The sequence below is a fragment of the Cebidichthys violaceus genome, unplaced genomic scaffold, assembly GCF_023349555.1.
Source record: "Cebidichthys violaceus isolate CVI_PGR_0920_01 unplaced genomic scaffold, fCebVio1.0.p SCAF_27, whole genome shotgun sequence".
NCBI classification, from domain to species: Eukaryota; Metazoa; Chordata; class Actinopteri; order Perciformes; family Stichaeidae; genus Cebidichthys; species Cebidichthys violaceus.
In genome coordinates, this window is record NW_027176450.1 from 408,854 (window position 1) to 435,331 (window position 26,478).

Consider the following 26,478-nt stretch of genomic DNA (forward strand, 5'->3'; position numbering starts at 1 on the left):
AACCTCAATTCAGGCATCTAACAACAACAAAAAACAACATAAAAAACATCAACTTTGAGACGAGGGAGCCGGAAGTGAAAAAATGCTGACTCATTTCCGGGTTTAGGGTCTCATTCCTGCAGCACTCAACTTGTACATTCTTACCAAGCCCATCTAATCTCATCAGTACACGTATATAATCCAGGGCTCTGAGACATTTGTCAGCAATGTCAGGGATCAGGCCATGTTTTCCTGTTAACTCTAAAAACTCCGGAGAAGCCAACAGTCACATTCGGCTCACTTGTGGAGTCAGTCCAGTCGATCAGTGCCGCTGAATAACGCAAACCTCATGTGGAAATGGGACACATTTGCGGGCACTAACTGGGAACCTAACCCAATATTCTCTCCTCCTCCAGTTCTCGGGCTTTCCACAGAATTAAAGTCAGTAGTGCCCTGGTCATCTGTGAGGAGCTACCGCCAGGGTGCCCTCTCTGCAGCTTTTAACTCTCCTCTTTTTGGTGGGATGATGTGAGAATGACGGACAGATCACAGGGCAGGACAAAAGAGCCATTCAGGTGTCGGTGGGTTAAGGAAACTTTAACATCCAAAGTCTTTAAATTGTCACATAAGTCAACGGCTTTTAGACAAATTGAACAAAATGGACCCTTTCAGGAGCCCCAGCAAAGTAGCATGTCAGCTCTGGGCACAAAGGGGGGCCCTACTAGAGAGAGCCTGAAAGGTTGTATTATCCTCTCCATGGCTGCCCAGTCCAAAGGCCCATTTCACATCTACTGCCACCTGCTATTAGCTTTCTTACAGTTCTCATGGGAGGCTGCTGATGGATTCCATTGCTTTAACAAAAAACTAAACAGGCGTGGCAATGCTGATTGAAGACAAAAACCCGTCACCCTCCCCAACCTCTGCTCCGCTTTCTCCTGATCGACAACCGTTACTGCAATTTGCCTTGTGAGCAGGAGGCAGAGAATTACGAGAGCCCAAAGCATGCAGTCACTGAGGAACAAATCAAATTCCCCTTTCAAATCGGCCTTTTGCTACCACCACAATGTTGAATCCTTGGGTAGTCGCCACACACAAAGGATGAGGGTTTGTGACTATGACGTGCACGCATGTATAGAGTAGGAGAATATACAGAGTAACATTTAAAAAGCAACAAACGATCCTTCAAAAGCGAGTAATACAGTTGATTTAGCAGAGAGCGTCCATACAATCAGAGGTCCAGGACAAGAACATTTTGTACGGGACAACCAAACCAAAAAACAAAGCCCATATGATCAAAACATTTCTCTGAGAATGTCGCAACGCTTTAAATATACAGTGAATCCGGAAAGTATTCACAGCACTTCACTTTTTCCACATTTTGTTTTGTTACAGCCTTATTCCAAAATGGATTAAATTCATTTTTTTCCCTCAAAATTCTACACACAATACCCCATAATGATAATGTGAAAAAAGTTTGTTTGAAATTTTTGCTAATCTATTAAAAATAAAAAACGAAGAAAATCACATGTACATAAGTATTCACAACCTTTGCCATGACACTCAAAATTGAGCTCAGGTGCATGCTGTTTCCACTGATCATCCTTGAGATGTTTCTATAACTTGATTGGAGTCCACCTATGGTAAATTCAGTTGATTGGACATGATTTTGAAAGGCACACACCTGTCTATATAAGGTCCCACAGTTGACAGTGCATGTCAGAGCACAAACCAAGCCATGAAGTCCAAGGAATTGTCTGTAGACCTCTGAGACAGGATTGTATCGAGGCACAGATCTGGGGAAGGGTACAGAAACATTTCTGCAGCATTCAAGGTCCCAATGAGCACAGTGGCCTCCATCATCCGTAAATGGAAGAAGTTTGGAACCACCAGGTCTCTTCCTAGAGTTGGCCGCCCGGCCAAACTGAGCGATTGGGGGAGAAGGGCCTTAGTCAGGGAGGTGACCAAGAACCCGATGGTCACTCTGACAGAGCTCCACCATTGCTCTGTGAAGAGAGGAGAACCTTCCAGAAGGACAACCATCTCTGCAGCACTCCACCAGTCAGGCCTGTATGGTAGAGTGGCCAGACGGAAGCCACTCCTCAGTAAAAGGCACATGACAGCCCGCCTGGAGTTTGCCAAAAGGCAGCTGAAGGACTCTCAGACCATGAGAAACAAAATTCTCTGGTCTGATGAAACAAAGATTGAACTCTTTGGCCTGAATGCCAAGCGTCATGTCTGGAGGAAACCAGGCACCGCTCATCACCTGGCCAATACCATCCCTACAGTGAAGCATGGTGGTGGCAGCATCATGCTGTGGGGATGTTTTTCAGCGGCAGGAACTGGGAGACTAGTCAGGATCGAGGGAAAGATGAATGCAGCAATGTACAGAGACATCCTTGATGAAAACCTGCTCCAGAGCGCTCTGGACCTCAGACTGGGGCGAAGGTTCATCTTCTAACAGGACAACGACCCTAAGCACACACCCAAGATAACAAAGGAGTGGCTTCGGGACAATTCTGTGAATGTCCTTGAGTGGCCCAGCCAGAGCCCAGACTTGAACCCGATTGAACATCTCTGGAGAGATCTGAAAATGGCTGCACGCTCCCCATCAAACCTGATGGAGCTTGAGAGGTCCTGCAAAGAAGAATGGGAGAAACTGCCCAAAAATAGATGTGCCAAGCTTGTAGCGTCATACTCAAAAAGACTTGAGGCTGTAATTGATGCCAAAGGTGCTTCAACAAAGTATTGAGCAAAGGCTGTGAATACTTATGTACATGTGATTTTCTTTGTTTTTTATTTTTAATAGATTAGCAACAATTTCAAACAAACTTTTTTCACGTTATCATTATGGGGTATTGTGTGTAATTTTGAGTGGAAAATGTGGAAAAAGTGAAGCGCTGTGAATACTTTCCGGATGCACTGTAAATAAACAGCTTCTTAACCACTCTACTTAACATGAAAAGCAGCTCTGCTGGCATGTCAGGCCAAGCTAGAGCTGCATGTCACTACAAAGCAAAACCGTAAAGAGCAAAAATACCCAAAACATCATCATTATATCACTTTAACATCACTATCTGTGTTTGGAAGCAAGATGTTGTTAATGTAAATGTTTCAAGGTTTTAGAGCTGACCGCGCTCTTATTCTGCACTACAGCACAGGGATTTACACTGACCATCATGCATCCTTGAGTCAAGCTGCTGCTTCTATAACTATAGATACTAAAAGACTTTTCATTATGAGGGTTGTAGAATAAAAGAATGCTGTGAATGAGTGGTTCATGCTGTACTAATGCTGCGTTTTAGACAACTCGGAGGTTGGAAATTTCCCTTTTGGAAATTTCCAACTTCCAACCTCTAAGCATTCCAGGTGCACAACGCCAAACGTGAACAAAAACCATGGCCTGGCAGTTTAGCTCTCAGCAGTGCAGCCTCCAGAAGTTTTGGGCATTTTTAATGTTTTCCCAGATAATTTAATTAACCAGCTACCTAATAACAGGGTGACATCAGTTGATGTTTACCATTTACAAAGTAAGCTCCCATTGTTGTGTAATGTCAAACAACAGTTTCTCAGTGAAGTCCCGAGTTCACAAGTAAGAACTCTAACTTTGAGTGGCGTTCCATAGTACTATTTCTGGTCTGGAATGCAGCATTATATTTAAGATGTACCACAGTACTTGTGACTTTTGAAAACAACTAGTACAACTTCAGCAGTATTTTGAATGAAATACTTGTATTTGTTAAAATATGCAATTACTACCTTGTTCTTACAAGACTGAGTGCTGACTGACCAACAGTGATTTGTTGCTGTACAGACACAAACTGTTAATTATTCTCATTTTGTACATATGTATTTATTCTGTTTAACTGCAAGGGTTATGGAAACCAAGTGTGTTGTGTTAATATGATTTAATTGTAAGCTTTGTGTTAGCATATGCCCCATTAACATTAGAATAAATGTTAGATTCCCACTCCAACATGTAGTTTGCCAGCAACAGCTGAAAGGACTAGGCTATGCCCTCCAGCTATACGCATCAATGTAGAACAATGATGCAACTGCTGCATCATAGCTGTGTGGCTTACTGAAAATAAGCCACACCCACTGACCAATCACAGTAGAATATCCTCCATGTCTGTGGCACAACTGCAAATAATTTCTCCACTACAAAATACCATGAGCCATTAAGCTTTAAGTCTAAACCGGTCTTGGAGCTTGTGGCTTTACCCATGAGGTCTATGATGTCTCAAATTATTCTTTTCTTATCTCAAGGTGATTTCTTGGTCTTAACAAGGGCCCCTTCATGGCTTTTTAATGTGATTATGCTGCTGGATGTAGCATGGTGGACCTTTCTTCCTCCCCCGGTCCTCCCATCAGACACCAGCTAATTGAATCCCCAGCTAAATTAAAAAAAATTAGTCATGTGTGTAATGGAAATGATTTATCATGTCCACTTAACCAAAACGGATTTTGAAAACATTAAGCATCTCCGGTTGATTCAAGCTCGCTTTTAGGTACTTACTTCTACTCTCCCCAGAAAAGATACACATATTGAAAATTATGAGGGTGGGTGGAGGCCATAATGAAAACTGCATGGATAGAAACAAGTTGGAGTTACAGAATTAGTGAAGAGAGAAATGTATGGTAATTTGAGAGAAAAAAAACACAAAAACACGAGTTAGCCAATTACTTGGTAGAAAGCCTGGGAAATGAGGAGAAAAAAGCCCTTCATCAGGGCACATTTTAGGCTTTCAGCGCATAATTTATTTATTGAATTAATATGCATTGCCAGAAGGTTATGTAGTACATTATATTGTGTTTTTGATGTACAGTGGTGTCTTGCCCATTGGTAATGGGCCACATGTTTGGCATGAAACAGAAATAAAAACTAGCTAACATGGCTCTCCCAGCTCTGACAACAGGATACGAGTCAAAATTGAGAATATTTACCGTTTCAAAACCAAAGCGTGCATCATTTGCTTCATGGCTGTGGCAAAAAAATTATGGCTGTCATGGTCCATATTCAGTTCTCAGAATTCTTGAGAAATTCCACATTGATGGCTACCATGTCAAAATGAATCCCCAGCATGGCCATCTCCTGACCTGGTCTGCCCAGGAGGCAGGCTGTTCATGCGAATCAGCCTCACCGTGACAGCACAGCTCAGAGATGAACAGGGGATGAAAGGGGGGTCCTTATCTGGCAGGAATCACTCTGGCCGCCAGGGCCATGGGACCTACTTTCAACTTCAAACCACGGAGATCAAGGCCCAGCCATGGGCCATGCACACAGAGGCTTCTCTTTTGGTGTGGGGGTGAGGAGCGATGAGATTTCACCTGGTTGCTCCTCCTGATATTTAAAAAAAACAACTCATCTCTGAGCCTGCATTGTCCTTCCTCAGGATGACAGGAGACCTAAAGTCGATGGTCAGATGGTATATCGAGGTTATTTACAGGCATACTAATAAGCACAGAATGATATCCTTCTCTGGCCTATTGTATTGGAAGTGGTATTGCTTCCACTCATTTCTCTCTTGTAGGTTTTTATCCTTTTAACTATATGTGAGGGCTGTGGTAAACAAGGGGCTTTATCCATGGAAATAGCAGCACAGTAGACAAAAATTATTCAATGACCCTCAAGAATCCGAGGGCTGAAGGCGTTAACCTTACATCCAGCTCAATTCCCCTGAATAAAAGATATAAAGAAGAATCCTGAGAGTGGGTGATAAATCTCTCCGCTCTGGCTCATGTCTGTCGCTATGAATTAGGCTGACACCCAGGCCACAAGGGGAGGCCAAGTTGATGTGAACCATGTCCAGTGCCACTTTGTGGGGGCGAGCACCGGCAAAAGCATCAAGCAGAAACATGTGTCTCAATAGCCACCTCAAATGTACAGAAATTAAAAATCCAAAGAGTTATTGTGCGTGAGACATGACAAACTGACACTGTGCTGTCGAGTTGGGCGATTGGCTGAGTACACCGCCAATTGTTGGGCTGACGGTGGCTGGTTTGAAAATGTTACCATACCGCCCAACCCTACAGTGTTGCACCACCAGATTTGACATCTCTCTCCACAAACACAACTTTCAAGAAAGCTCAGTCGTCAGTAACATGAAATGTGTACGTGTCAAAATGTGCACTGTGTCTGTCTACATATGCGTGGGCACATGCTGGGTGGATTTTGCAGCCGTGCTGCATTAGAGCAATAACTACACAAACAGACAGCTGTACTCTCGAGGGAGTCTGCAATCAGGCTGTGCAGAACTGCCTCTGTCCTTCAACAGGCAATTAACACTGAGTCCATTATAGCTCCCAGGGGAGCTGCTGGCCAGGGAGGCCGAGAAAGGCATCATCTGAAAGGTCAGTGCCTGGAGAGGAAGCAAGAGGGGCAGAGTATGATGGAGGCTCAAGGATGGAAGCGGGGAAGACAGGGAGGAGGGTGTGAGCTGCCTTGGACCAAATGGAGTGTGAAGCAGGAGCTATTTGTCACCTGCAAGCTATTCACTGGGGGAGGCTGCAGTATTTTCCAGTAGACAGAAGAATGCGTCAGCAGCAGGGGGTATAAATTAAGAAAACCACTGAGGCCCCTGGTCTAATCGTAGCATTTCCAAGCATCTAGGGACCCAGTAGATCCACTCCAAGTTCTACAATCAGATCAGGAATGTTTTCCCACAGGTCAGATCCGTCACAACTCATAAATGTTTCAAGGCCCCTTTGTCCTGTTTCTTTTGATCCCAGTGTAAACTGAGGAGGATTTCCTCACACTATGCAATGCAATACCCGGTTCCTCTATGGGGAGTTTACACTCAGCATGTGTTCAAGACCCTTCTCATTTTTATTTTCTCACCACGTGTCGTGGAGCTCCGCTGGTTTTAATAAGGCAAAAGACATTCAATAGAATGCATTTGAATGATCAACAGAATTCCAAGTCTTCCCAATCAACTAAAAGCTAAGATAGGACTTGATACAACTAGAATAGTCACAGCTTCATCTATGACAGCACAGGACACAAAGCTCGGTGATTCCTCTCTTGGCATTTTTAGCACAGAGTGAAAGAGAAAGAGAAATGCAGAGCGCTGCATAAAGACCTGGATGGGCTACAACAAGGAGCTTAACTACTTCACCATCAGGGCACCAGGGAAAATCCATTCTTGGCAGCGGAGATTGCCACTGCTAAGCCTGCATTTTGAAATGTGAATCTGCACTTAGTCTTTGGAAACTCCCCCAAGCTGATCATTAAGCAGGTCATTAAATCAAAACTTGTGAGGCTCGGAAAAGAAAGAGATGAAGTGAGTAGATGAAAAAAATAAATGGGGTAAAATTTGATAGAACATGGTGATACAATAATTCATCTGTCCCCATGTGCACTAGGAAAGAATGTGAGATGAGATCCGTATCCAGAGAGGATATTGAAGAGTTGATATATACAATAATACATAATTATATATACATACATAACATGTTATACATAACAATAATAGATTTTTAGTCAAATTTGAATAGAATCTAAAAATGAGTTTGTAATATTAAGAAATTTGTCTGTCAACGCATCACAATGGTGCAGGGAAAATCATTTCCATTGTAAAAATCAGCCTCTATTAATGCTCTCTACATGATTAATTAGACTAGAATATTATTAAACAGATATTACCTGTAAACAATTTGCAAATCTCTACATTATGTAAAACCTGTTCCTCAAGATGTTGCCGCCATTGGGAGACAAAAACAAAAGGCTGTTTTATTTTCCCTAAATGTCCAGGACCTGTTGTCCTGGAAATGCTTTAGTTTTGAGTCTGGAAGTGGGCCACGTGCTGCTCCCATGGCATTTCAAACAGCACTGGGTAGCGCCTAGGGCTGTAGGGAAGTAAGACAGAGAAGGACTCAAAGGTGATGCTCAGGAAGAAGAGGTGATGGAGGACGGTTGAAGGCTTGTGGATTAAAAAAAGGTTGGGGGTTGAGTTTCCAAAATAGTTTAAGAGTTGACAAAGAGTGATGTCCTCGTGGAGCAAAACGACAACAAGTCAACAGCCCTTTGTGTGGCTTTTAAACTGTATAAGCCTCCAGCAAGAATCCAAAATACATGGCCTACTGTATTCCCTGTCTACAGTATTCATACAAATCTTAAAACTAGACCTAATGTTGGCTTAATACTCAACAGAATCATGGGTGCTGTGTGAACTAATCTGCTGTAAGCTAGTTAGCAGCTTTGAGCTTGAACTTGGAGGCTGTCTTTGAATATTTCAAAAGGCACTTCAAAAACAAGTCAAAGGAATAGCCGACATTCTCAAATTTCAAAGCTTCGTCAATCAAACAGGAAACACCACTTACTGCCAAACTATACAGCGCTACACCGTATATTTAATCCGACAGAACATTTTCATACTAAAACACAGGTCTGTCTTTCGACGGTTAGTCAGACCGACTTCAGCCCTGCATAGAAAAATTCCACTCCGTCACTGGAATGGGACAACTCCGCAGACACTGGGTGTTGTAGGAAAACAAATACAAGGTTGTCTGGCAACCTTGCTCAACTAATGCTGGATCGCACTGCAACATCATGCAGCAAGCCACTGTGTTGGCCAAATCAAACACACGACGACTCACATTCATGGTAGATTACTGTGTAACGCGAATAACGTATCACTGTCAACGTCAATTCAGATTCTTCATCATCCACCATGAGATACTATATCTAGGAGTTGATATTAATGAGAAGCAACTGGACAGCAAGTACTATTACTACCAAAACATTACTAGGTACAAGCCACCTTTTATGTGGATGTCCAATCAGTGTTGATGGTAAATGTAATCGATTGAAGCAATAAATTCCACTGTACTGACCCAGAAAGCTGAGGTTGCAGCTGCAAAACCTGTTGTTCTTCCTGCATCCAGCACTGCATCAAGACCTGAAACCTCCATCACAGTTCTGAATTCACAAATGCATCATTTCACAATGCTTCAGTGTAAAGAGATTTCTTAATGCTCTTGAACGATTGTTATTGCACTTATCAAGTTCAAAGACAAGATGCTAAGAGATCAAAAGCTACAGACGTTGATCAAGGCTTTTAACACGTCTGGCTTTGTCCTCACCAGCTGAGCAAGACCTTTGATGAATCTTTGATTTCCTGGTTGTATATATAGAGTATGAATGAGAATGACTGCAATGGCGAGGAGCGGTGTTCAGAAACACAAAACTACAAATACAATATATTAACTAGTAGTTGCTTGCTGATACAAGTTATGTTTCTTGCTACCATAATTTCATGTCTCCGCTATATTTCATACCAACATACTACAAGACATGTGACCTCGCCATCTTTCTTTCTAAGTTGTTTCCAGCAGTGTCAAAGAGTAGCCGGGTGTTACATGCTGCCTACGACACAACCACCCAAGAGTATTCACAGCAGCTTTCAAGAACTTCCCTCTTTGAAGAACATCACAGTTGTCTCTGTGGCCCTGGGCCCTAAAACACAAAGCAGGCCGTGCTACCCTCCACCTGCTCCCTGTTGTCCTCTACATCCCTTCACCTCAACATATCCATATGCACATATCATCCACCACCAGCCTCCCACACACATACACACAGTTGAGCAGAGAAAGACAATTGTTTTGCTTCCCAGTCTGCTATCACGTATCGAAGCATATTGTCCTTCACAATAAATGTCTGACACGCATACAAACAACCTAATGGAGCATGTCTGACATGGAGTGAAGCCTTTGGTTCCTGAAAGACACTACTTCCTGCGCCACTCCTCAGCTTCCTCTTGGTGTTTGTCTCCCTGGCCTGCCATTGGCTAAGAGAGAGGGCAGGATATGGTGTAAAGCAGAGGTCTTCAACAGGGGGTCCGTGACCCCTAGGGGGTCCGCGGAGGTACTGCAGGGCGTCCGTGAAATTCTTGGTTGATAAGACAATTTTTTTTTCCAAACATGAATCTGTCCATTATTTTAATAGTTCTGTATTGTATGCAAGATAACAGGTATGTTTATTCAGGGCATTGGCACTAATAGGCCATCACTCATTCCACTCGTTTCCACATTTATGTTTAAAATAAAAACATCAATTTGAATAGCTTGTATGCATGATTATCATACAAGGTATGTTTATAATTGGCAGTGGCACGGCCACCCTACTCACTGTACCTTGCACATGTTTAAAATAAAAACATGAATATATGAACCTGTGTATTATTTGAATAGCTTAGTATTGAATGCACAATAACAAGGTATGTTTATACACTAGGCCCAATTTAATATAAAACACAATGTTATACAATATATATAGTCGGGGGTCCATGCTCCATCACTCTATCAGTTTGGGGGTCCTTGGCCTGAAAAACGTTGAAGACCCCTGGTGGAAAGCTTTTAAGAAAATGTTAATTATCTCCATTCTCAATTTTGACCCCAACACAACCTGAACAACCTAAAGGTTGCTATCCTCTCTTAATCTTAATGCATGGGACTGTTGCGCAGTCAATGTTCACAATGCACGTTAACTTGTAATTCTAAGCGACAACCCCGCATTGAGCTCACTAGTTTCTGACCCTCATTTGACCCTCTAAAGGGGAATGTTTGCTGTGCGCGAGTCCAGCTGAATTAATCCATTTATCGCCGTGTTAGAGCCTTGAAAGCACTGACATAATTGCTTAAAAAGCTTTGATCGAATGAATTTAAGTAATGAAACAAATGTTGCCAGCTGGAACTTTATCACCCCACAGCCCACTCAATACATTTTGGCCCAGGGAGGAAGAGAAAAGGCAGTTAGGGGGCTGCGATTATCAGAGTGAAGCGTGCAGGCCCATTTTTACAGACAAGTACAAAATCTTTAATCTTTCTTTGAAGCTGGTCGACAGCAACTTATTTTCTGATCAATCCTCGCTGGCTATATGCTGGATGCCCGAGCCATCGATATGAAAACCCCCCGGGGAGAGAGACAGTGAGGAACTCCATCGATCATTTAGGACAGGTATGAAACCGGACCAAGTAGCTGCTCGGAGGCAGGAAAGATCATTGTGGCACACTGACAAGAGAGATGGCAAACAGAGTGACGACCATCAAGGGCCTCATTAGCTGCATTGCCATTAAAAAGGACCATGTAACCGTACATAATGGAGGAAGGCCTGAGAGCATCCGTTGTTGTTGGATGGAGTCAAGCATCTTTAGGCCTTTTACATGCTGCTTAGCTTCCTAACAACACTAGCAAACACAGAGATGCATTGATTATATGTGGACATGAGGAGAATGGGAGCATGGGATCAATGGAGTCAATGAATGAATCGACAAACAAATGAGTGTGTGGGTGTGTAAATCAGTACGCAGCACCCAAGAAAAATCTAAAACAAGCAAAGGGAATGGAAGACAAAGTGCTGAGACTGTGGTGAAGACAAGGAGCTTATCAATGAACTGATGAAAATGTATTAATGATGAGCGAAGGGAGGCATGTAGGACTTAGCAGAGATTAATAATATTATTAGTACGTCATTAGCCGAGTGATTAAAAACAGGAGTAGAGGCAGGTAAACAGCATGGGCATTGGTCCAGAACTAATTACATTTACAGTATCTCTTGCCAATCAATTTATGTTTGCAGCTTGTGGATATTATAAAAAATTACATTAAAATAAACTGATGCTGATCAGGTTCACTGGGACTCAAATATATATTTTTTTTGATGAAATGTTTAACTGACATAGTCAGCTACACAGTGATTAATTAAAGAAGTAGTAATTCCACTAAACGTTAAACACACATTTTTTGGTGTTTATTTAGATTTCTGCAGGTAATTACATTACATTAGTGGATGGGATATTCGAGCAATGTATGCAAGGCGGAGGGCGGAGCAGAGGGTCGGGGGTTGGTGGATGACTTATGGGGCTCCAGCCCCAAATGTTTTCTCAAAAACCCTGAATCTTTTAGGTTTTTAAAATACTTTTAACTGGACCGGCATGTGATTGGACCAAAAGTTCTATTACTGGAAAAATATTGCTTTCTTTGTCTGCCCTTATATTGTCATGGCGGGGTTGTTCCATGCTGCTACTACTACTACTACACTATTCGCTAAAAACATCTAATATAAATGAGTAAATGTTCTTCTGTTGGCCAAACATTCAATTCAGAGGAGTGAATTTACCACTTTCACTTGGCCTTGTTGGGGAGATTTGTCAGTGTGTTATTCAGTCTGCGAACTATACTGCAGTATAGTGTAACAAAAATAGGTTTCAAGATTAATAATGCTGCCAAATTACTAACCTACCTGTGTTTGATATTAACTTAAAATATTTACAGCTGACAATCTTTGCCTCTTTTGAGGTGGCAGGAGTGAAAATGATCATTTAATGTCATTCTCAATATTTGCTGTATTCTGGTTTCAGAATGAAGATGTTGGAGAACACTAGATAGAAAATAGGATGTAGGCTCTCTGTTCCATACAACGACTATAGGAGTATTCCAAATTCACATAGTGTCCAGAATAGCCATTTCACTCTCCACATATGCACTGCAGATGGAACCGACATCTCTGTTATGAATGTCATGGTGTTTGCAGTTGGACAATCTTGGGCTGGAGCATTGAGCTATACAGGACAGAGCTGCTAATCCACCTAGTTGGCCAGGACAGCTACATCCTCGTCCAAAACCAACGATATGAGCCCTGAATGCTGGCAGAGCTCAATCCGTGGCTGGCTTACACTGCTGCCACCGTCTGCTGGAGGGTAAAGACAGTCAATACAACAGTATCCACAGCAGAAAGAGGAATTAGAGAGCTTTGCTGAGTATGCAGTCTTATGATTTTATACTGAAGAATATAATTATGATTTGCTTTAACATCACTAGTGCATCCATGATCTGCCTGATTCTCCAGGAACAGTAATATGAACCTATATGTAACAGCGGGCATATAAAGAACACTGTTTGTGGAAGCAGAGCGCTATTCCCTGTGATTTCTTTGACAATAATATGACCTGGCTGGCACAGGGGAACCTTTTTCTCATTTTATGAATTATGGAGAGACAGACATTCCTGCTGAGTGGGGCATCCTTAGCCGTGAAATATGTCCTCTGTCTTTGTCATGGCTGGGTGAGGATTGCGAAATAATGATATAGAATTAATTTCAGCTAACATGGCGTGGCTCTATCATACATACATCAGCCAAGTCCTAGAGCAGGACTTTAGAGTAAAATAAGACAAGTGGTGAGACGAGGAGGAAAACTACGAGCTGCTATCAGGCACCTGCTCTATATATCTCCCAGCTTCATTTTTCGCGTCCCTCTTCCAGCGCTTGGACCATCATTCTCTCACCTCACATGCCGTTTGGCTTTTTCTGCCGTGGCGGGCTTCAACACATCCATCCTCTTTTCCTCCATCTTTCTAACTCGTCCTCCCTCCCTCCCTCCCTCCCACCAAAACCCTCCTCCCTCCCTCCCACCAAAACCCTCCTCCCCACCTGTCTCTCTCTTTCTCCCGAGAGGTGAGCACAATCTCATTAGCCACTGCTGGATGAGGCGTCCTCTCCTCTCAGGTTCAAGGTGATGGAAGATTAGGCCGTTTGGCCTCATCTCATTCTGTATTCACACCGCGTTACTTGCTGCCCGTGAACACCAAATTACATTGAACCTGGGGAGTCTAACTCCATTAATTTTAAATGGAAGATTAATTTAACAATATGCAGCAGATATTTGTTACGAACCCATCATGTAAAAGTGACGTTTGGCTATAAATTTGCAGGAGGCCCAGTCTGGCGGCTGGGGCCACGGCACACATAAATCACAGCCATTTATAGCTAATTTCAATGGGACGGTGTGTGGACGGTGACACACGTGTACAGAGTATGCACATATTGTAGATGCACATGTACACACACACACAAACACATTATACGCAGTAGGTCAGAATGAAAATGTTAATGTCTTCCAAGAATTGCTGCACACTTTTATATTAAAATATATTTGTATAATAAGATAAAATGCCTTTGCTAGATGGATATACATGCACCAGTAAAGCAATAAATATAGAACTGCTACTGTCTAGTGTTACAACTGAGTGTGGAAATCAAATACCATTTGGAACTGTACATATTTACGTAGATAATTAGGAACATTTGGATTGCAATTATCCTCACTTTAAAATGCTTACTAATGACACAGTATCCTTTTGTTTTGCACTCTTTCCTACATAAATACCAGCTGTTACTCTAAGCCATGCATATATGCTGTGCATCTGACTATTTCAGAGCTGCCAAGCAGACAGACACAGAGAAGTGACAAAGACAGAAGGCAGGCATCCATTTCATCTAAAAAGCCAATATTCCTCGCTGGCAGCTGACTGAAGCTCCCCTGGAACGCCACATAAAGCTTACCCAAATGGCCTCGCTGCGGCCTCAACATGTCAGCCTGAGATATGCACATCAGGGCTCTGTGACAGTAACTCCTGATCGTATTACACACCTCAGCAGTGCTCATGTCCCATTACCGCCACCCAGCCCTGCCCGGCTGTGATTACCCCTCCTGCACACACACATCCGCTGATAGCTATAATGTGTAAGTGAAACAGTCATCTTCAATGGGAGAGGAGGAAGGTGCGGTGGTGGTGGTGGTGGTGGTGGTGAGGGTTGGGGTGGGGGTGTTGTATTAGAGTGGGAGCTAGGTGGTTGTGGGGGTACAATGATTTAATGCTAATCCTCCCAGATGGGGGTACGAATTTTAGCTCCGAATCACCTCCCACCCCCCACCTCTTGCCAGTAAGCGTCCCTCGCCTCCGACTCATCTTTTGGCTCTTTAATGTGAAATTTCTTCGGGGAGCATGCAGCCTAATTAGAGGAATTGATAACCTCACCGCTTATTAACGAGGCCAATACATTTCAAAGTCATTAAAGATAACCATGGCAATAAGTCTGGCTATAAGCATCACTAGGTTTCACAGTCGGCGTGTCGACGTTGTAAAAAGTGGAGGAGAAGAAGAAGAGTAGAGGACGGGGAGGAGGGGGGGGCGGGGGCGGTGCGGGTGGAGGGGAGGAGCAATTCTCGCTCAGTAAATGCTTGGTTATTGGAATCTTTAAAACAGCCAGTGAGGAGAAAATGACACGACCAAATCTCCTTTTTCCTCCGAGTTAATGAAGAATTAGGGTTCCCATTTGCCGCATTAGACGGTTCACGAGAGGTTTGGGCATTGTGAAAAGTGTGTTTGACAACGGTGTCAATTTAGCTCACAGGCCTGTGGCAGAACATCATTCACAACTGTCACAACCACTTATCTTTCTCATTGTCACAAAACCAACAGAATTCAGGTCAAGAATTTTTTCCCCCTCACTTGCCTTTCTTCATTACTATTTTCCACACTATGCTGGAGCCAAATGGCTGTGAAGACAGACTATTCCTTAAGAGCATAAATCCTGACCGATTTTCCACTACTTTCTGCCACGTTGATGTTGAACGCATGCATAAGTCACTGTCGAATCATTTGACGAGCTGTCCACGTAAGGAATATATGGACTGATAATCTATTTTGTGATTGGCAATAATACTGTCCTCTATCATTTCTATTAATGCCAGTCACATCTTGCAGAAGTGGATATCCAATGTGGAAGGTTGGCCTTCACACATTTACAATATAACCACATTTAGTAAGTGCATATCATCACATAATGAAATGCATACATATTGCAATAAAATGAGGTTTAATCATAAAAATAAAAAAGACCAAAATGGCATACCCAAAATTGTTCCAACCAGTCATATTAAGGTGTTCAGCTATATGCTTGCCCGGGGAGCTCAAAATAGCTTTACTGAAAATCACAAAGGTGGCCAGGCACTATAACAATCCCATTACTCACGGCTCTCCAAACTGGGTCACGGGAGTGTAACAAAGCACAGATTTATGCAGCTGAGAGTGACATGCCAGCTGTAATGCTCTGCAGGGGAAGTGATGGGTGCCTGTACCAACACCAGCACAGCGTACTACCCGGGCATCTAACACCCCCTTCTTGGTGACGTGGAAAAACCCTCAACCGAAAAGAAACGCCACAACGCATTTCATCTTGCCATGCCACTCAAGCGCACACACGACGACACACACGCCTGGTAGCTCATCAGGATATGATCAAACCAGGCGGGTTAAATGTGAAAACTGTCTTAGCAAAAATGTTTTTAAATAAACTATATGTCAGCTTAATTCTTTTATTCAGGAGTTTCTGGGAGAAAGGTGTGCCATTTTTAACCAGACAATGCGCAAATCTCGCAAACAGACAACCTCTCAATAAACAAGGTTTCAATAAGGGCCTGATTGGTTAACCGACGTGATAAAGCGATGTGATGGCCCAGCTAAATGGTACTTTACCTAAATCCACAGAGCTGATGTAGAGGATTCTTCTGTGGTCCTTTAGTATTCTCCTGGCTGCAAATCCTCTGCCACTTTAGCTGCAGTGCTTCTCATTCTGCCAGTCTAACAGGCTGTAAGAGCAGCATCGAGTATGTTGTAATTAATCACAGCAATCAAAAGGAAGGCCTTTCTGGATTGGACATCCACAATGGATAATTAGCATCATTAGGCAGAGCCACCACGGGGCCTCACTACATTACCTTTACAGAGAGCACTTCCAGTTTTCTTCCTCTTTTAATTAACCGCATAAAAAACAGAGGTAAGTCAACAAAAGGAAATTGTTTTGTAGCCGAGGAGTAAAATGTCGAGGTACACTCGCTTCAATTCCATCCATTTATCCATTATAGCAACTGTTTGATTTGTTGTTCTTGCTCGTACCGAAAGGGAAAGGATGAGTAGAATACGAAACAGGCAACATTAAAGGAGAAGATGGTATTCAAGAAGAATTATTCATCAAAGGAATCCGTGTAATATTTAGGTAAAAAAAAATAATAAGAAATTCAAATGGACAGCGCTCTGAAAGATGCAGCAGAGTACAAGAACATATCTAAAGCCTTTAGCTTTTCTTAAAGTGATAACTGACTTTTCAAAGGTAACCCTATAACAAGGCTGTAATAACAATATATATCGGGGGCCTAACAGCTTGATCAGAAATACAAATTTAAAAATAAAGCCACAGCAGGCAACCATGCACCGAAATAGTCATTAGCAAATGTAATAATTATCATAAATAATTAACTTAACATATTTTAATTATTATTAGTAATAGTGTACTGCAGTTCTGTGTGGTTTGTCCAAGTGGTGTTGCCGTACCCCAGCAGAAGCCATTGCTGGACTCTGCACAGCAGACTATTAGGACAGGTAGAATTATTCTCAGAGATCACAGATAAGTGGGTATGAAGTATTAAAGTCCAGGCGTTTATAAATTAATTAGAATGAATGAACTGAACAAAAGAGGAGGGAATGTGTGTCAGCAGAGATAACATTAACATTAAGAAAAATGAATCTACAGGAGAATAAATATTTCAAAGCAATATAGAAAGCCTGACAGCTGTACTGCATTATATTCCATTATATTTTCATATCTGAATAGTCACCTTTACATAAATAAAGGCATTTCCACCATAAATTGATGCATTCATATTCACCAGAATTCAGGAAATGAAGAAGAATTTCCACTGCTCAATGTGTCCCCACCAATGTTGACATAAAAACTACGTTCTTGACATAATAGTATATCATAATTAATGGTATTTTACACAAATCCAAAGAGCTGATCCAGCTGATCTAACCTTAGTACTAATATTCCATTAAAACCTAAATGGTCCTTTCATGCTTACAAGCAGTAATAAGGAGGCTATTGGGAGAGGACACAATGCAAAATAAAATGTTACTAAGTGCGTTGAAAGGTTATAAGGAATTAATATGTTACTAACATGCATATCAATACTCAAACAAGTAATAATGACTTGTATAAAAAGGAAGAATGACCATGAAGAAACATAACTTAAGCAATACAACTTAAAACACCTTTGAAATGCGTAGACGAGAGTGTATACTGCAGTGTCTAAAACATATTTCCTAGTGTAGAAAACTACCAGAGAGCCAATACAACTGATGCAGAATTAATCATAAATTACATTATTACAGTCTTTCACCAGATTTCTTCCCTGTCCATAAGGCCGTACCGCGTACCATGACACAAAGGGTAACTGTACTGTATCTCATTCTCTACTGTACATCACATGTGTCTTTCAGTTATTCGGACACGTACTGGGCCTCTGACAGAAACAGTGTTTGACTGTGACCAGCCCTGCAGTGAGAAAACTAATGTTGACAAAGCACATAAGCTCGGCCAAATCAAACCAACATCTGCAGCTCATCTCGGGTTAATTGGTAAACAAAATTACGAGATGCTGGGGGGCTGTTTATGACATAAATGCACATATTTGAACATGTTCTCAAAATTATTTACTATAGTCATTCTAATCGGTGTTTTTAAGTGGACTAACCCTCGACAACTAGTCAGTTAAAGGAAATTGCAGCTGAAATTGTATGAGCTGAAGAATTTTTTGCAAAGTTGCCGCGAGTTATCATTTTAATAATAAATAACGAGTTAGGAATTCATCTATGTATTTATTTGTGACATTTTGTTGGGCAAGTTAGTAAAGCGGTGTTTAAGTGAAGCCTGATGGTGCCTTACACCTAAAAGAATGATCCCAGTTCACTGCACCAGACAGTAAATGTTCACTCCCATGTACAGTAGATGGGCTGGTGGTGACACACCATGTGAAGCAGTACTAATTGAACACACTGAAACCACACTACACTGTGAATAGGAGACACTAGTGGGAGGGATGTGACATGTTTCATATTGATTCGATAAAGCGGTAAGTGTTTGCGTTTGATATTTCCCACGCTGTACAATTCAACCCACGCATTAAAAGGGCAGCCAGCTTGATTTAACGTAGAAGACTGCAGGAATGATTAACAATTACATTATTAGAAGCTAACCTTTAGGTCAGTGCCTTTTTAATATCATCAATAACATGAATATAGAGATGTCTATATTAATGTGAGTTATGATGATATAAACCAAGTCAAGGACATCTATTCATTAACTTTGAAATGCTATGGCGCTTATAGCACATTTAACGGACCTTTTTTCTGGGACTAATACATGGAAAAGAATGGTTTTCCTCTGAAGTCTTCCTCCATTGAGTGCCAATTAGCCACAATTCAAAATGGTCCAGCTTTCCTTTCAAATTGGGGAATACTATGCCTTCCACCAAAGGTTTGACCCTAACTGGGTCTCTGGAGGGTCTATGGATCTCCCCCCCATCCCATCCATAACTCAACAACACCTTCTGGGACTGGCACTCCACTTTTTTTTTAACCTCCGAACTCATTATCAGAAGTCTCTAGGGCACACTGCAAACCAGAGACTGGAATTAAGATTTGCTCGGAACACCAGCAACCAGAAATGGATGATACCAGGCAGAGAGATCAGTAGCACGAGGAGCCCATGGGAATACAGCAACTTGCAGAGTACTGCACTTTTTAATATATATTTAGCATTGCACCTGCTACGTTTTAGCCTGCTGAGGTGCAGTATGGAGGGTGCAGCTCTCCTTTTCCGGCTGTCATTTCAAATGATGAAGAACCGCTGTGCCTCTATGGATTGATGCTATCGCCATCCACAAATGAGTGGTGGAGCACGGTACCTCCAGCAAGCTGTGCACCTGTGCAGCAATCCTCAAGATTTGAGAGCTGGCTCTGAAGTCGTGCCAGCAAAATGGGCGTTAAGAGACTTTGCACAATTGCTGATTACAAAGAAATATGTGGACTTAAAGCCTTACAAAAAAGAGGAGGGATCCATTATCATGATGGTGTGGTTGGAACATTGAGGACATCAGTGCCTTCTGTTCCAGACGTTGTGGCTCCTGTGGTATGAACTCAATATACCTGCTTATCACAAGAGCAAAGATCATAATGGGTTGACCATGAGTATGAAAATAATCAACGCCAGTTCAAATGGTCTCTGTTTACTTTTAGAGCCAAGTAAGAAGGACGCAATGGCCTTTCATGTCTGGAGGTGAAACACAAACCTCTACTAATCTTTCACTCTTGAATCACTTCTGAAAAGTTGATGGTGGGAGTCAGGGGTGGGGTCACTATGTGGAATGATACATTGTCTTCTACAGCCAGACTCAGTAAATAAACATTGTGAAGCTGTAACACCACTGTGGGAGCCAACTTTGCTTCCCTACCAGTGGTATTGAAAAAGTAATCAAGCATCAGCCCATTTTGCCATCAGCAGATATTTTATTTGTCTTGCAGTAACATCCGTTTTTTTTCTTTTCAGCTTTTGCAGTTTGGATAGATCTGAGCAAATGTCAATAGAACAGAACAGAAATGAATTAGGAATTAAAGCGTAACAAGTTCACCTTACGTAGTCTGCTTCAGACGAAGCCATTCAGTACGATTTCTAAAGGAAACCTTTTCAGCTTAAGTGGGCTCAAATAAATCTCTCCCTGCTGCGTTTTATTTTCAATTTGACTTGATTAAATATACAGATGCAGGGAAAAGCAGAGCGTCTGTAGTCAGTCCACCACTTTGGTCCAGGCTGAAATATCTCAACAGCTACTGGATAGTGGTCAAAGGCCCAGAGAATCAGTTCTAATCACTTCATTGATCCCTTAGCTTTTCATAAAGCACCACCATCAGTTCAAGGTTTCACTCTGTCCACTACTTTGGTCTATGACCAAATACCTGCAAAAGAATTCCCCATCATCCTCAGCTGTGCTGTGTTGTACTAGTTAGCAAGTGCATACTGACATTAGCATTTAGCTCAAAGCGTTGCTGTACTTGTAGACTGACAGAGCCGCTAGCATGGCTTTAGACTCTTCCGTCTGGTTCTCTTATTAAAGTAATGCAAGGGATGTTAAATAAACAAAGTTTGGAATGACGGATGTTGAATGTCTGAGGCTCACTAGCGCCACCTAGAGTCCGGAGTGTCCATTAAACCCTGTGTACTGACGGATTTGTGCATTATTCTGGGGACAGAGATATTTATACCAAACGTTAATCTGGCAGGTGGTTGTGAAGCAGTCTAGATTTTGACCAATGAGTTGGACAATAGGACAGACAGACAAAACAATGTGAATCTTCTGCTAGCTAGCCAGAGATAGCTGCACAGACTGACTGCGATTTGTTCTGCATTGGAGGATGTTTGGATGAGACATTTTCAAAGAGATGATTTAACTACCATCTTACCCCTCAATGTGATTTTCCTGTCTCCCATATGCTACATGTCATGCATTTACATCAGAGTGTATGATAATGTTTCATCACATTCACAGCATGTTATAATAAAACACTAAAGGGAGCTTTTCTAAAGGGCTGCAGCTCTGTAAAGCATGTTGTTGTTTAGCCTGAATGCATCCAATGGCCTCTCTCTAGAGCGACGTTAGTGGCAGCTAAATAAATAATTAAAAAGACAAATAAAGCGAGAGGCAAATGAGTATGAGGGTGAGAGCCTCGGAGGGGAGATCTGCTCAGATTCCCATCTTTGAATGTTGCAAATTAAATTCCCTCGTCAAGACTCTAATCATTCACAGCAGATGGGGGCTTACGCTCTGTTTTAGATCTGCGGGAATTCTAATGGTTATTGTTTCTGTTTAAATAGGGAGATTATTGCATTTTAATAAGTCCTCCTTGGGACTTGCTGGAACAATGGAGTGCTGTGAATTACTGTAGATAGCTGTTACTGCATGCAGGGGGAGAAATCAAGTTACTAATTGTGACAAGTTGCTCTTCCTCTCTCTCCACCCGCTCACACCCACCCTTCCGGAGATGGCTGCCAGTGTATTTGCCACCAAATTAAGAATGTGCCATGGGAATAATATTTTTATCCGACAGAGTCGAAGGAGGAAAGGAGCTTGGCTGTGGATTTTCATTAAAATGACACATCTGTTCAGCAATTTCGGCAAAGTAATTCTGCTGAAAGTTTTATCAGCTAATTTTAATTATTCACTCCACTGACTTGAATACAGGATTCATCATGTTGAATTAATACATTCAACGAGATTATTTTTCTTTCCCTTTCGCTCCTAAATAGACGAAGAGAGGAGGGTGGAGGGCAATCAACAAATTGAATTGTCATGCACTGCGGATTAAATTGTGATTTGTTAATTACAAAAACTATATGAGCTTCTATATTTTGAAGAATTAAAAGGCTCAGGAAGTCAACGGGAGGGATTAAATATTACAACTGCTTGTAGGTGTGGTGTGTCAATCGCTTACTATGCTGACATTTTTGTCCTCCATGTACAGTACACATTCATAATTACACGTTTTTCTTTTTATGATACTTTTGTGAGATATTTTCACTCATATTTTATGAGGCAAACAACGCTTTTTGTGAGTGGGAAAAGTAGAAGCTACTTAGGCACAACACAACCTAATGAGCATTTCAAACACGAAGAGTATCCTGCCACCAACATAAACAAGTGCCATCAGAGAATACTGGCAATGGCAGCTGTTACTCCTCTAGCATATAGAGTCAGCCGTGCCGATAACAGCAGAGGAGCACGGGAGAATGAAAATGCCCTCACTCGTCAAAGACCTCTTATTCCAGCAGAGCACATTCAACAGACCCCAGCCATTCAAAGCCAACCCATTCAAGGACCTCTGGCTCTGCAGTGAAGTTTCTGCAGGGGTACTGCTAAACTGCTGCTACTGTTTTTTTTGCAGAAACACAAAGATCCAGAGCGCAGAAAAGGGTTCCCCCCCCCCCCCCCCCCCTTCCCCTTTGCCGTCTTATCTCCTCAGGTAACTTTCCTTTTGCAACTCGTCCCTGGAGACTATCACCTTGCCCCGGAGCCCTGATGCACATCAGCACACAGAACAAATGAGACGCCAGAGCCGGGAGACGGACCGATTGCAAAGTGATACCTCTCAAGTATGGCTTTGTGGCTATGTTTCCCTCTTCCCCCCTCCTTTCTGAGTCGTGTGAAGAGTCACTGAGGAGCCCTCTGAGGACTGAGAGGGCAGGGAGCTTTTCCTGGACAAAGGGAGGAAACGGAGAACAATACAGATGTATTAAATAATAGCTTGGGGGAGCCGAGACTGGAGGTAACCTTTTTGCTTGCCTGACACCAAACAGTGCCTGTCAGCTAATCAATTAGCTTACTTCCTCTTTACCATAAGGCCAGCCCATGGGGAGGCTCAGTAGCCATGTACTGTCGCTCATAGACATCAAGTATGGATATTTGAATTATTGACCTGCTTCTACATATTTCAACTTCATAGATTTGGCTGATAGAGTTTAGGAGTAACATCCTTGAGCTATTAAAGGATGTGAAACAATACTGCGGAGTATACCAGGGAGCCAAATGTTAAGCCATTTAATAAAGCGTTTTCCGTCTGAGAGGTTTGAGAGTATCACATAAATGAAGGTGGTTGTCGGACCCAGTGATGCCTGACATCAGTCTGACTGAATGATTGGGAGGCTGTCTATGACGGATCTCTACCATATTGTCTACTTCCTACTGAATGACACGCAGCAGAATGTTTTTGCCTCTCTGGAGGCCTGTACCGGTTATAAAATTTAATAAATAAAGCAAGTGAAATCTGTCTACTCTTCATCTTCCCTGCTCCCTGAGGATTTGCTCGAGCTGGCAAATTACCATTTTCAGGCACAATATTCCCAAGGCGCTGTGGTGCTTTTCTCCTCTTCTTGATGGAATCAGATGAGCACAGCCAGGGGACTCATTGCTATCCACTTGCAAGTATCCAGCAAAAAAAGTAACAAAAGGGGAGGGGGGGGGGGGGGTGACAGCAGGCTCTGACAGCTCCCAATATGAGAAGCAACGTCAGGTGGAGGCTTGAAGGGAGGGCTAAACATGGACGCTTCTACTTTGCTGTTGATACAGGGGGATATCAATTAAAATCACACTAAAAGTAAAATATAGCTTTTGCACACAGTGTCCACAAAGACAATCTATATTTAGGTAAAAGGGTGCAAATTCAAATAATTCAAAACTTTTCGGATTGATTCGAGGCAAAGAGATTTAATAACCAAGAATAAAATGACAGGCAAGAGAAAAGGAAAATAGAACAACAGACAAATCACACTCATATCTCTTAGCAACATATGGACCGTTCTTTTGACCGTTCTTATTTCCCAGATTTCAGACAAAATCCAGAGAGAGAGGAACACCAACTCCCTGTGAGCCTCTGTGAATAATCCATCTCATAATGAATGGATGGCAAATATTCTTTAATGCACACACACAACACGGTGGCGACTCATGGAGTGGCTCAAATTACTGCATAACTCATGATTTGATTGTAAAAGATGAGACATCCATTATCCAAGCAGATCATTCTGGATATAGGGGGAGTGAGTGTACTTTTTCCCCCAAGAACCGTAAAGCAGTTTCATGCTCAATTATAATCATCACAAAGTAGTGGACTTTTTGCTATTGTATCATGCTGTGAATATGACTACTTTAACTTTGGGCTCAGTTGCCAAACGGTTACTGGGAACGCCCATCAGCAGGATCCTACAGGCTTCACCTGGTGCACTGGAAATTGGGATAGGAGGTTACTCACTTGTAATCCAAGAGGATAATTGGGCATAGACCCAATCCAATACAGTCCCTTAAACTGCATGTAATCCACTCAGCCAAACTGTCACACCAACAATGAACCCTCCCCCTCTACCCCTAGGGCCCACCAAGGCTATCTCAGGAACACTTCAATAGCTTGTACCTGGCCTGCTGCTGGGCCCATTATCCACTAATCCAAACCCGAGTGGAACGTTTAAGTAGTTCTGAAAGGATTGGGGAGAGCAGCAAAGCTTTCACTGGAGCCATGCAATTAAGGCCAGAGAAATTATCCCACAATTTAGATCCTATTCTCCTCTCTGAGTGTGGAAGGAGGATGAGAGGACTAACAGGTGAGAGATTTAATGTGAAAATATGTGAAACAGAACAAATTTATCACAAACGTACACGCAGCAAATATGCAAGGTTGGAACTTCAAATCAGCTCAGGTGATCAGATACCGCTGGAAGTCCAGAGGGTGGAAGCTGTTGTGACAAGCCTTATTAGGAAGTCAGTTAATCAAGAGGAAAATAAAACAGCCCCTGTTGCACAGAAAACTCATTCCCAAAATGCACCTGAGGATTCCTCTCTACAAGATTACGTGTTCAAAATGAGCATGTGAAGGAATGAGTCTGACAGGTTTAATAACACCACTGTAAATGCTATTAGATGGCAATACTTTATGGCATTGAAATATTCATTGAGAGTTACTAAATGGCAGTAATGTCATTATGCATCAGTAATCATTTGTGATAAAAGACATTCAAGATGAAAGAGCAAAAACTAAGCTAACCAAGCCAATTGCTTTATACACTTTACTGACTAGTCATTACTTTGCCTCTTTCCCACTGGACAAAATATCCACTCAAATCCAAATCCACAGCAGATATGTTGGCTGTAATAAACCCTCAGTGAACTTGGTAATTTGTGAGATCAGCATTGTAAGGATCCATTTGACTTCTCTTTTATTAAAATTGTCTTTTTCCTCCAATGAACCCATGAATGCTACTTTAGTAGCTGTGTTATTTTGAGGGGTTAAAAATATCCCAAAATATAGAAAGTAGCAGACAGTTTCACAGTTCTAGCAAATCTTTGATGCTTAGTATCTCAGAGCTGCTCTCCTCCCACACAGAACCGTATGATTAATAAGACTGCAGTCTGCCAATCAGATGTTTGGAGTTAAACTGATTAGAAACTTAGTTTGGTACTATATGTGACTATTTTTCAGAAGATCCACGTTAAAGAATAAGTTCTGGGTTTTATAATAAAATCAAGTTTGGGTGTTTGAAGGGAATATGAGTCATACAAACAACATTTATTGTTTTTAATAAAAACAGCAGATGAAAAATCTTTCAGTGTAACATCATCTGTGCTTGTATTAATACTGATGCATATAGTCCTATTGCTAAAGGTATGTTTTACATTAAAGTAGGTATTCCATTCTGAGAGGCCAAAGAGGAAACCTCACATGTGGTGCGTACACATTTGCTCACAGATTCCAAATTCAATAAGATGTCAGTGAAGCAAAAGTAAACATCTAGATTTATATTTTTGGTGCCTTGTCATAATCAGAACCATGTTCCGATTTTCATAGTTGTGTACTTTGCCAAAAGACTGCAAAATGAAATCATTCCATTTTATAGATTTAAGGTATAAGCAGAGACTGGATTCGTTATTAGCCAACCCTATGTCCGACAAAAATACGTTCCCATACAACTACACTGCATTTGAGGGAAAGATATTTTCTCTCAGATCACAGTCGCAGTTTTAAACACATGGTTAATGTTGTAAAGTGAAACTGAACAAAAACGCAACAAAATTACTTGGTTTTGTTTCAGCATAACATAATTACTTGGGTTGATTTAATAAAACATCATGTTTGGGCTTGAAATTAGTGTTTGTTACGTTATTTCATTTATGGATGTGAATTAAAACAAGTTAATGTAGACTTTTGGTTTCATATGGGACATGAACAGGAGTCTACTGGGTGAAAGTCATGTTTGTCTGACCAATCCAAGCCTCACATTACTT

General features: G+C 41.8%; 1 protein-coding gene across 4 annotated transcripts in view; it reads right to left on the bottom strand.

Moving 5' to 3' along the window:
* auts2a (activator of transcription and developmental regulator AUTS2 a) overlaps nt 1-26,478 on the bottom strand; it is a 309,983-nt gene that overhangs the window by 128,913 nt on the left and 154,592 nt on the right. The gene's annotated exons all lie outside the window — the stretch shown is intronic.